Source organism: Mesocricetus auratus, unplaced genomic scaffold, assembly GCF_017639785.1.
Source record: "Mesocricetus auratus isolate SY011 unplaced genomic scaffold, BCM_Maur_2.0 Super-Scaffold_100734, whole genome shotgun sequence".
Lineage (NCBI taxonomy): Eukaryota > Metazoa > Chordata > Mammalia > Rodentia > Cricetidae > Mesocricetus > Mesocricetus auratus.
In genome coordinates, this window is record NW_024429271.1 from 1,335,837 (window position 1) to 1,349,133 (window position 13,297).

The 13,297-nt window shown below is 37.5% G+C and overlaps 1 pseudogene; it reads right to left on the reverse strand.

Annotated features, from left to right (window-relative positions):
- Positions 1–583: 583 nt before the first annotated feature.
- On the reverse strand, positions 584–12,388 carry LOC121137930 (annotated as a pseudogene).
- Positions 12,389–13,297: the final 909 nt, after the last annotated feature.

The window sequence follows — 13,297 nt, forward strand, 5'->3', positions numbered from 1 at the left end:
TGATATCACAGTGTATAATTGTGATGTCACATTGCAGTATAGTGATGTCATGGTGTGTAATTTTGACATCATAATATATTTTAGTGATGTCACAGTGTATAATTGTGATGACTATAGTGCACTATAGTGATGTCACATTGTATATTTGTGATGTCACATTTATGTTTCATAGTACAGAATAGTGATGTTACAATGTACAGTTGTGATGTCATAGTGCACTCTAGTGATGTCACATTGTGTAATTGTAGTGTCTTAGTGCACTTTATTGATGCCCCATTTTTCATAGTGTAACAAAGTGATGTCACAGTGTATAACTGTGATGTCACAATGCAGGATAGTGATGTCATAGTGTATAATTGTGTTTTATAGTGCAGAGTAGTGATGTCACTGTGTATAATTGTGATGACACTGTGTCTACTAGTGTAGTCAGTGACTTGAAAATATTAAGCAATGACCAGTTTGTAAACAAGCTGCTATCCTTTTGTTTCTACCTCAGTAACAACTAAGCCTATAAAATGCAATACATTGTACTCTAACGTAAAGATGATTTTCTTGTCTGTTTGCTTTGGATTCTGTAAAAAGTCTACATTGGTATCAAGGGAAAATACAAAAATATCACCTTTTGTATGTCTCTGAATTTGCTGATCTCTCAGGATATCAAGTCTCTTTTGTCTTCCTCCATTTCTATAGCATTTATATCCTCCTAAAAGTAAAATAGAAAGGAATGAATATGTATTTAAATGCATTATTATAAAAATGTCAAGATTTAACATTTTTTGCAGGTATTAACACAACTAAGGAAAAACCTACCAACTTGGCAGTATAATCTAATCTAAAACCGAATAATAATAGTAATAAAATCACAAATCTCACAACTAGTACCACATACATGAAATCAAAGTTTACAATTCAAATGAACCTTGCTGATGATTGGAAAAGGAAACAATGGTGCCACTGGAAATCTACAGAAAATATCCAGAGAAAAACACAAGGATTTTTAAAAAAAGAGTTCACATTGTGTTATAATTCAACAGTCTACATATTTACACAATACATTACTTGTGATATTTTCTTGATTTCAAATTATAAAAAAATGATTTTGTTAAACTTAATTCCCTCCTGTATTTCCTATAACATCCACTCTTTTCAGTAACCCGAATACTGGAGTGGACAGGAAAAAATGTGTCATAAGAGTAGCAGGATTTTCCAAGAAGTGACGGCTCACACCTGTAATCCCAGCACTGGGGAGGCAGAGTCGGGGGATCGTTGTGAGTTCAATCAGGCTCGTCTACAATACAAGTTCTGTTACACAGAGAAAACATATCTCAAAAAAGCAAAGCAAAAAAATTACAAAGCATAGTAGCAGGACTATTTCCACATCTTTAAAATGTAAGAAATAATCATACTGAATAATATTTGCTACTTGATATGTACTTGAATGCACAAAAGCAAATGGGTCTATTCTACAAAATGATTTGTCACTGGGTGGTGGAGGTGGAAACCTTTAATCCCAGAACTCAGGAGGCAGAGGCAGGCAGACCTCTGTGAGTTCGAGCCCAGCCTGGTATACAGAGCAAGTTCCAGGACAGCCTCCAAAAAATACAGAGAAATTCTGTTTAAAACGAAAACAAAAACAACAAAAAGATTTGCCTATAATTCTTGCTGAAGAACAATATTCCTATAACTTATCCTATCATTACAAATTAGTTACTTTCCTCCTTCCACATTAATAGATGAGAAAAATTCTATTTTACATAATACCTGAGAAACTCTATGAAATCTATTCCCAATGGAAATACCAAGTAGACCCACTTTTAGGACTAAATGAAAAATAATTAAAGTAATACAACTGTATCTAGTAAAAGACAAAACTTCAAATGCCGCAAAACACTGAAACCCAAAATATAACGTTTTATTACCTCTTAATAACCAATATGTACATTTTAGCATCTTTTTTAGGGGGAATGTTGGGACAGGGCCTCGAACGCAAAGAAATCCACCTGCCTCTGCCTCCTGAATGCTGGGATTAAAGGCATGCACCACTACCACCCAGCATTAGTTTACAGCACTTTTCATGACATAAACAATCCCTGAGCTTCTAAAGGAGCACTGTAATATTTCAGAAGAATAAATATTAGGCATGACTATGTTTGGGGACTGTACAGATGGCTCAGTGGTTAAGAGCACTGCATATTCTTCCAGAGGCTGTGAGTTTTATTTTACAGCAACCAAATAGTAGCTCACAACCATCTAGAGTGGAATTTCATTCCTTCTTCTGGCATAAAGTCACATGTGCAATAAAACTCTCACATACATAAAATATGGTGAATATTTAAAAAAAGAAAAGAAATGACTATATTGTCAGAACACATACATCTTCCTTCTTTTCGTTCTTCTTCTTTCGTGGGTGAGAGTCAGACTCCTGTGAGGGGGCATTTAGCTCACAGGTTTATTCACGTATTAAAACTTCAATGGCCCCATTAATCATCTTGTCTCTTCTCTTTGTTTCTTCAACTAAGGGTTCTTCATTATCATTAGTTACAGTATCAGGACTTGCATTCTTAAAAAACAAAGACAAATTTGGAGAAAAAAATTATTCCAAAGAATATGAATGGGCCAAAAAGGGAAAAATACTAGGTAGGTATACCTATACATGTTGAAATCAACAGGAAAAGTTGGGATGTTGGTTCTCTACTTCCATCCATCACATGGATCTCAGGAATAAAACTTGGGTGCTCAGGGATAGCAGCACAGTTCCTTACCTAATAAGTCACTTAAACAGCCCAGCTTCTACAATTTGAATGGTTTGGCAGAAACATATACCTGGCCAGGAATGAGGTGCACTCCTAGAATCCCAGTACCCATGATGCAAAAGCCAGTGGATCTCTGTGAGTTCAAAACCAGACTTGTCTCTTTATAGGTTCAGAACCAGAGCTACAAAGTGAAATCTTGTCTCCACATGCTCTCTATATATCATATACTCTTATTTCCTTCTGAGTCACACATGCAACATCATTAATACCAAAACTTAGCCAAGAAAGGAGGTGCACACTTTTAATTCTAGCACTAAGGAGGCAGAGGAAGGTGGTAGTGGATCTCTGAGTTCAGGGCCAGCCTAGTGTACAGAGTTCCAGGACAGCCATTGCTATACAAAGAAACCCTTTCTCAAAAACAACTGAACAAAGAATCAATCAAAACCATACATATGACTTGTTTAATATTTCTCAATATTAGACAATAATCATTTAAGAGTAAATTTCTTATTGGCCAATAATTGTTTGTGCCTTTATATGCAGCACTGGGGAGTCAGGATGTAGAATTTGTGGGCAGTAGGGATTACATGAGACCTCATCTTCCCAAATACCTCAAAAAATAGGATGATTCTGCAAAGGCTACAAATGAAAGATGAAGAATTTAATCTCCACTCAAAGTTAGGAGTGGTGACAAAGAAAAACAACCCTAAGGCTGGATGGTAACTAGACCCTATTTATCAGAAATAAACAGTCTTCTAAGATATACTTAATTTAGTTAAAACTAAAACTAGAATTTATACTATGGCCTTCATGAAAACTTTGATTTCCCCTCACTTGCATTTCAACCTTTTTCTCAAAACATGGGAAAAATTAAGAACAGAAGGAAAAAGCATGAAAATCAACATGTACACAGGCATTTTTCTAAATCAAAATTACACACATACATATCCTAAATATCAATTTGCAGGTAACAAAAACCATGCTTTTAGAGCCAAGGATATATTGCTCAGAGGTACAGAACTCGCCTAAGGTACCACACTGGATTCAGCCATCAATATATCAAGAAGAAAAAGAACTATAATGTTTCACATAAATGACAGGCTCTTGGTCACAACACATTTAACTCCACTGAAGTTGAATTTCTTTATTTGTGGTTACTTAAGTAATTATAACTTAACCAATTATTTCATAACAACCAGTTTCTACCACTGAAACATATTCATGTACATAGTCAATAAGCTCTATATAAATCAACATATAATTTAAACAAATTCTTATTCAGGACACTGACACTGTTAGAAAGTATAAAGCACAAATATTTAAATTTTCTACTTGGCATCTTAGATAATGTCAAGGTGTTTTATTCAGGACTGTAATTAAACTATTAAAGTTATTTATCAACAATATGTAGTAAACTGTAAATATGGTTACTGCTTATTTTATTTTATTTTGTTTTTATGAGACAGCATTTCTCTGTATTGTTTTGGAGGCTGTCAGTACAGCCCAGCCTCGAACTCACAGAGATCTGCCTGCCTCTGCCTCCCAAGTGCTGGGATTAAAGGTGTGCACTACCACTTCCCGGCGACTGCTTATTTTAAATAGGTAAAATAAGGACAATAAGGTCTTCAAATTTATAAACTAGTCACCAAAATTCTCAGTGATATACTATGCCTCTCTGAAAGTTTTATAGGAAAGAGAATGCTCCAGTAACACTTAGGTTTACATTTACATCCCAATTCTGGAGTGTTTTGTTTGTTATTGTTTTTTGTCAATATGAACATGCAGCGCAAGCTGGCCTAGGACTTTGTATACTATCTCAGCCTCCTAAGTGCTGAAATTACAGCTATGTGCCATCAAAACCAACTCCCTGAAACCTGACCTCTGATATCTAATTCTACACTATCAAAATTTCCATTAGAATGCATATTGTTGGGACATGCATGGTCGTGAAGGCTTTAGTCCCAGCACTTGGGAGGCAGGGACAGGCAGATCTCTGTGAGTTTGAGACCAGTCTGATCTACAAGAGCTTCTTCAAGGAAAGCCTCCAAAGCCACAGAGAAACCCTGTCCCAAACTCCCACCACCAAAAAAAAGAATAGGAGCTGTAAATTCCAAGGCCTGCTAATATAAAAGTAAATCACAGACTCTAAGTTACCATCCAAACAAACAGAAAATTCAAGAATCAATATAGCTATTTGGCAGAATTATAACCATGAAGCATGTATAATAAACTAATTCAACTTAAACTTTAAAATAGCTGATTACTTCTCAATCTCCTTTTTAAGAAACAAAGAAGGTAGGAAGGAAAGGACAAAGGAAGGAAGGAAGGAAGGAAAAGAGAAAGAGTGAGCAAGTGAGCTAAGGAAGGCTAAGTTACATTTCTTAGCTGATTGCTCATTATCATTAAAACAAAAATAAATTAAAAGAACTTGGAAGCAGAGAAGTAAATTTGGGTCAGAAAAGTCATTCATTATACAGGTTGACAAACCTGATCCAAATCTTTCAATGAATTCCCAAACAATTTCTCATTTCCTAATTTCAACTTGTATCCCTAAATCTAAAATGCATACGCACCGGGCAGTAGTGGCACAAACCTTTAATTGCAGGATTTGGTAGGCTCAGGCAGGTGGATCTCTGTGAGCTGGAGGTCAGCCTGGTCTACAAGAGTGAATTACAGGACAGCCTCTAAAGTCACAGAGAAACGCTGTCTTTTAAATAAAAAGAAAACATTAACTAGATGAATTGGAAGCAGTTATTTGAAGATATTCACTTGGAGCAAATTTATCTACCAGGATATAATGTACATGGCTTTCCAGAGATTATCGGTACTTCAACAATCATAGTTAATCTCATTAATTTGATTTGCTTTCTAAGATAGGTGGTAGTCCTGACTGGCCTGACTTAATAGATGGACCAGGGTGACCTCATCAACCAGCCTCTCTCCCTCCCACATGATGGGATTAGAGGCATTCACCAAGCACACCCAGCTCATCAATTAATTGTTTTAATTGTATGGGTGTTTTATCTACATACATGTGTACCACTTACAAGCCTGTTGCTGTGATGGAGAGGCCAGAAAATGGTGTCAAATAACCAGAATTAGAGTTACATGGAGTTTGTGAGCTGTCTGGTGTGTGCTGGGAATAAAACCTGAGTCCTCTACAAACGTTGTCAGTGTTAGTAAGTAACTTGTGAGACATTTCTACAGCCCATAAGTTTATTCTTAAATGGTGATTAACACATACAGTTTGAAACAATCAAATATGTTTATCTCTATTGATTTATTGCTGAGGGCATAGACTAGACTGGTCAGCTGGAATGAAATACAATTTTTTTTGGTTTTATGAGACAGGGTTTCTCTGTATTTTTTTGGAGGTTGTCAGTCCAGCCTGGCCTCAAACTCACAGAGATCCGCCTGCCTCTGCCTCCCAAGTGCTGGGATTAAAGGCATGCGCCACCATTGCCTGTCATTAAATAAAATTTTAATAAACACAAGCTTTAAAAAAATGGAAAGAAAGAGCCAGGCGGTGATGGTGCTCAACTTTAGTCACAGCACTCAGAAGGCAGAGGCAAGTGGAGCTCTGTCAGTTTGAGGCCAGTCTGGCCTACAAAAAGAATCCCAGGACAGCCAGAACTGTTACACGATGAAAGCATATCTTGAAAATAAATAGGTAGATGGATGGATGAATGAATGAATGAATCAGGAAAAAGTCTAAACAACTGGACTTAATATTTTCAACCAAGTTAGTTAGGAAAAACTCTTCACTCCTTTCATACAATTTCATGTTCCTCTTTGACTCGTTAAAACTTTTATCTTTCTTCTACCTCAGCGTCTGAGGAAACCCAGAGTTAACCACAAAATTACATTTATTCAATTAAATACTAATTCCATTATTAATTTGGAAGACACTATCCTAGGTTATAGTGTGGGTACAAGAACAAAGCTATTGAAATTATTTCCCCTAAATACTGAAAATCAGAAATATGGAAAGGGTACAGAATGTGAGAATCAGACAGGGTGTGATGGGCTGTGAGAAAAGAGAGGGTAAATATTAGAGACCATATATATTTGTGCATGGGGAAAGAGTATGGAAAGACAGGATTTAAAGACAAGACAATAAAGAAATGATAAAGGTTACTGTGTGAAAGTTTTTTTTCCAAATTGAAACATTCCATCATGAAGGGATGCTCCTTGAGTAGGAAAGTTAACAACTGAAGATAGCTTCAGGAAGTCCCTGAATCTCAAGATTCTCCTGTCAGAATAAAAAATACATTCCTGCATAATCCATAAGCACATATTACAATAATGATCTTGTGGTCCCCATGTTAGACTTATTGCAATATGAAGTATTCTCACTGAACAAGCACACCCAGACTAGAAAAGATATTGCACACCCCATTAGAAGCCTTCTTCTTTGCTTTCCACTCATCCAATTGTGCCTTTGTCTTTGCATCAACTTTGACAAGTAGCTTCTTCTCTCCAATCTGAAGGTCATGCAATAATCTGAGAGCACGGAGGGTAGATTCAGGCTCTTTATACTCACAAAATCCAAAACCTAGCAATAAAAAATTGTGATAAATATTAAATTATAAAAAGTAAAATATACAGCAAAGTAAAATGACTAAAGACATTACTTATGAGGGTACTGATGTCATTACTCCAATCCTGCTCTTTAGCCCTCTAATAACCATTTCATATTTAACATCTGTAAACTGACTGTGTGTGTGTGAGTGTGTGTGTGTGTGTGTTATGTAAATAAAAAACAAGAAGAAAGGAGAAAAATTGAAATTAAGTACATTATTTAAATAAGAGCAAATGAGGACTACAATAGCTATCAAAAGACAGAAAAATTCCCAATATAGAAAGCTCATACAGATCCTGAATGAAATAAACATTTAAAATCTAACAATAGAGAACCATAAACAAGCACTTAAATATTAACTGGACAACATGACTATATTTTTCTATATTAGAAAAAACAACCAGTACTTTTAGGTATTATGAATTTATTTATGATATTTTTACTATAGCCACTTTTTTCCCAACAAGGGAGAGGAGCAAAACAAAATTTTTATGATTCAGAGTTTATACTAAAATATAGAAAGAGAAAAATCTAGGCAATGTGGTGCACACCTTGGATCACAGCACTTGGTGGAAGAGGCAGATCAGGTAGAATTTCAGACTAGAATACAGAGTACAAGGACAGTGCAGACTACAAAGAGAAAAAGATTAGATAGATAGACAGATAGATAGATAGATAGATGGATAGATAGATAGTTAGATAGATAGATAGGTAGATAGACAGGTAGACAAACAGACCGAACAAAATGACCAGTGTAATGACTGACGTTAAACTTAAACTGATAATTATTAAGGTTGTATGATGATAACCTTGGAGTTGCTGCTCCATCTCAATTTTATACATGTATAAATTATCCATAATAAAGATATTTCTAAATCAAGACAAGGTACTATCAATTGCATATATGAAGCACCATACTTAATCCATAGCACCAAAAGGATAAAGAGGGGCAGGGAACTAAACATTGTTTCTGTTTAGAATGAAAGGTAATTTACTTCAAAAGTAATAGGTCTATGCTGGGCAGTGAGAGACTATGGACACCCCCATGGAGGGCCTCACCCTTCCTGGAGAAATGAGGGGATAATGGGGGGAGAGAGGGGGAGGGCACGGGAGGAGGGGAGGGAAAGAGAGAGGGACCTGGAACTGACTTGTGAAGCAACCTTGTTTCTAAACTAAATTTAAAATAAAAAATAAAAAAAGAATAATAAAATAAAATAAAAAAGAAAAACAAAAAGCATAAAATGGATATCAAGTACTCACACAAGAGCAGACATAACACAGCAACCTCTAGTAATCCCAGCAACCCAGAGGCAAAAATGGGGAAACCCTGGCCAAGCTGGCTACCTATACTAATTAGAATCTACAAATTTCAAGTTAAGCAACAGACTCTAAATAAAGTAGAACAAAGTTAATACCTAAGAAACAAATCAACCATGCCTAGATATACACAACAAAAAAAGAGCAGCTAAAGCTAAGCAGTGGGAGTGCATGGCTTTAATGCCAGCATTTGGGAGGCAGAGTCAGGCATATCTCTATGAATTCGAGGCCAGCCTGATCTGCAAAATGAAATCCAGTATAGCCAGGACTACACACAGATAAACCCTGTATCAAAAGAGATGCTTGCCACTGCAGGGGACCCAGTTCAATTCCCAGCACACCCATTAGCAGCTCCTCATCATCTAGAACAGCATGTTCAGTGAATCTGACATTTTCTCCTGGTGTCTGCAAAACTGACAACAGGGGGTGCATGCATATAGGCACATCTTCACATACACAAAGCAAAAATAAATGATCTCGATGGACAGTGTTGACCTACACCTTTGATCCCATCACTCAGGAGGCAGAGCCAAGTGGATCTCTTCAGAGTTCAAGGCCATCCTGGTCTATAGAGTGAATTCCAGGACAGGCTCCAAAAGTACACAGTGAAACCCTGCCTCAAGAAACAAAAACAAACTAATAAATACATAAATCTCAATAAATAAATGATAAGTCATATGCAATTTTCTTCCGTTCCTGAGCTCTAATCAATCAAACTGGACGAGACAGCCTTCCTTTCATACTAAAAGGCCCTTAATCTTGCAAGAACTAGTGGCAGAATTAGAGACAGCACAGCAATTAAGAACACAACACACTTGTAACAGAAGACAGATTCCCAGGACCCTTGTCAGGCAGCTGGAAAGCAGCTATAACACCTTCTCCAAGGGATATTTTCCAGCGTTGGTGGGCACTGCACTCACATGCAGAAAGTCATATACAAACTTTCAGGCAGTTATAAAATCTTGTTGTAAGAAGAAACTAACACATTTGTTCAGCTTAATGTATTAAGTTTTCCTCTTCTACCTCATTTGTGTTACAACTTTTGAAACTTTCAATCCAAAATCTCAGCCAAAACTTTCTCAATTATCTTTATATATGTTCTAATAGGAAAATTAAAGTAAAACAAGTTAAGTGAATTATGCAAGCAGGTTAAAGTGGTAGCAACAAATAAGAAAATATGTATACGTTAAAGTTTTCTAGAAGCACCATGTACTCTCTTCCAGCTCAACAGCAAGCCATATTTCTTAAAAAGAAAAATAAGAATTCCCAACTTAACAAGATGAAATAATTTTCAAGACAAGATGACAATTAAAGGCTACAGAGTGTGTTAGCTCACACATGTGATCCAGGAGGCTGAGGTAGTACAAACAAGTTTAATGGTAGCCTGGGTCACAATGTGAGACCCAGTTTCAAAATAACACCACCACAAAATGAAAAAGCTTAACAAGATCATGCCAGCAACTAAGCTTGTTAAAATGAATTACTAAGTCTCCCATGAACATGAGACATAAAACAAATTGCTTAAACAAAAACATAAAGCCTTAACCAGGCAGTGGTGTCACACTTTAATCCTATCACTCAGGAGGCAGTGTTTGAGACCAGCCTGATCAACAGAATGAGTTCCAGGACTGCCAGGACTACAAAGAGATAACCTGTTTGGAAACACCAAAAATGAGCCAGGCAATGTTTTAACATGCCTTTAATAACAGCACTGGGGAGGAAGAGGCAAGGAAGATCTCTGAAATTATGGCCAGCCTGGTCTAGAAACCAGGTCTACAGAGTGAGTTCCAGGGCTGGATCCATAGCTACTGAGAAATGCTATCTTGAGAAAAAAAAACATAAAACCCATGAAGCCTTAAGAAAAAAGAAAAAGAGCGTTACTGACTCCTAACAGAAGAAAACAGGAGGGGGAGTATATTCTTTTACATTTATTCTATGAAATATTTTAATAATTTGGTATAGGATTGTGTATGACTGATCACAGTCCCTTTGGATAATATATTGCTTCCCTTGGAATGAATCTCCGCACCCAGTCTTCATTAATAAATCTTATGTCCTATTCCCAGTACCTCAAAACAAAAATAATTGTTGTGTCTCACAGGACGGAGTGGTCCACACAGGCAAAATACAGAGAAAATATAAATAACAAGACAGGCAAAAATGGCATACAACTTAAATCCCAGCATTTTGGATGTAGAACCATCTTGGTTAACTCTGTCTTGAACCTCAAAATATTATTTCAAATAAAAATCATCAGGATATCTAAACATTGTTTTGAGTCTGCATAAAATTAAGAATCAACACCTGTTAAAAATCTAATGAGCCAGGCGTTGTTGGCCCACAGCTTTAACACCAGCACTCAGGAAGCAGAGTCAGGAAGATCTCTGTTAGTTCAAGGCCAGCCTGGTATACAGAGCAAGTTCTGGAGCAGCCTCCAAAACAATACAGAAAAATTCTTTCTCAAAAAACTTCTAATAATCAAAATACACTGTATGAAAGCACTTTAAAAAACTTTTAACCTGTTTACTAAGTACTTACAAAATCACAACATGTTAACTCACACATTATTAATGAGAAAGCAGCGCTCTTATTATGGTGAGTTTAAGTAACTCAGCATCAACAAAACTAGAAATAAAGACAACATGAAACACTTGTTTAAAAAAATATCTGATTTGAAACTGAACTATTATTAAGCAATCTCAAGCTCTGAGAAATACTTTATAAAAGATCTAGACTTGTGTCAGGGAAACAAGTAGAATAAATAAATGAATAAAATAAAGCCAGAGAACTTGTTCTGTATTATACTATCTAAAGGAGGAACATGATTAAATAAGACATGAACTACAAATGCATGCCACCAAACCTGGCAACTATAAATGCTCTTTTCCCCAACATTATTTTCATACTTCTGTAATGAAGCTATAACTATTGTGAGTCACTTTCTTAAACTTCTGTGGAAATGTATAGAATACATTTGTAATTAAAACTGAATATTTAAATCTAATTAACTTGTAATCCAATGATACATATCATTGTCTAAATTCTTACTTTATTCAACTTAAACAAGGAACTGGGCAAGGCATTATGAAAACCAAAGAAGAATCATTCCTGCATCAAAGAGGAATTGGGTTTCTTTTACACAACGAAAATCTGTGACATGTGCCTCGGATATTGTAGAATCAGATATTGCTTCTGTTCACTGAAGAGCCTACTATCTAGAGAGGAAAACAAGTTACTTTTTACCCTGACTACATGTAAAATAAAACTTTTAGCCATGCTGGATTAACAAATCATTAAAGCTAATTTCACCTGTTTCTTGTAACCCTTACAAACCTGTCTGTTGGAATATTTAAAACTAATATTTGTGTTTCATGTCTTTGAATGGTACAATGCAATTACAAATTGTCATTCCAAGTCGCTGACCACACTTTTCCCTCCTTGAGACCTCCCTGACTTCTCAACTTCTGTGACAGTGCACTACAGTGACTGTACACTCATCCTCAGCTGCCTCCTTTCCCTCTTCCACCGGGCTCTTTGTGTGTTCCTAAAGTGTCCACCCAGTTCGCTACTCCAAAATCTGCTTAAGTGACCCAGGATTACACTTCACAACTCTGACCTCAGGCCATGTTCACCGTCTGACACTTCAAACCACTTTCTAACTTCTTACTTTTCTCTCATTCTCCAAATCTGAACTCAATCTTACACTGTAGCTGAACCGCTCCCAAGTCCTGCTCATGTTTATTCTGCACTTCTGTTACTTTAGCTCCCATCGCCCCTAATCATGTGAAAGTTACCTTAATTCTCCTGTGTGCTCCAGCCTCACTACCAGACCGATGTGGCTGAAGCAAACCACTGTCCATGGCAGTGCCCCATTTGACAGTGAAGAAAAAGTAAACACTAAAGGTGCCTACAAGCATCGGGCACACACAAGCATCGTGACAATTCTGATGAAGGAACCTGCATCCTACGACTCTGCCTGGCCATTCAGACACAGAGAAGTTAGAGTGCCATGCACTTCTGGAATAGGACACTCGGGGAAGCAGATGCAGAGTTTTGCCAGTTGCTCAAGCAGACTCAGCCTAGGGCGCTTCCTCTATCTCCTGCCCCATCCACTCCTGTATGGACTGCCACAGCTGATGGAAGTCACCTGCTTCAGGCCACCTAGGAAAGTCAGCACTTCCAAACCAAAGCTAGAAGGGGTCACTCTCAGCCTGGCCACACCAGAAAAGCCCCGAGAAACCGGTGGCCTCCAGTTTCCTATGCATGGTTTTTCTGTCTCTGCCTGGTGGAACCCAGCCCATCATCCTCGAGGACTCCCACTGCACAGCCTGCAGACTCAGGCTCTGAAACATGGACAGCAGCAGAGAACTCAGTGGGCAAGGACTCCATCCGCCCACACATCCCTGGCATGTACCTTCTCTCTCCAGGCCTGGGCAGTCGACTCACAGCCCTGTTTTCTGCCTTAGCTCCTGCTGTTGGTTCCAAGGAGAACTTGCAGCCCACAGAGCAGGTCCTTCCAGGACTGGCCCTAGTGGCCTCATTGATGTCGTAATTTCCAGCCTCTGTGAAGTTGGCCACTAGCCCGGGAGAGGACAGAGCTTCTGCTGACTCGGGAAGACCACGAGGGTTAGGGGTTGCAGCTGAC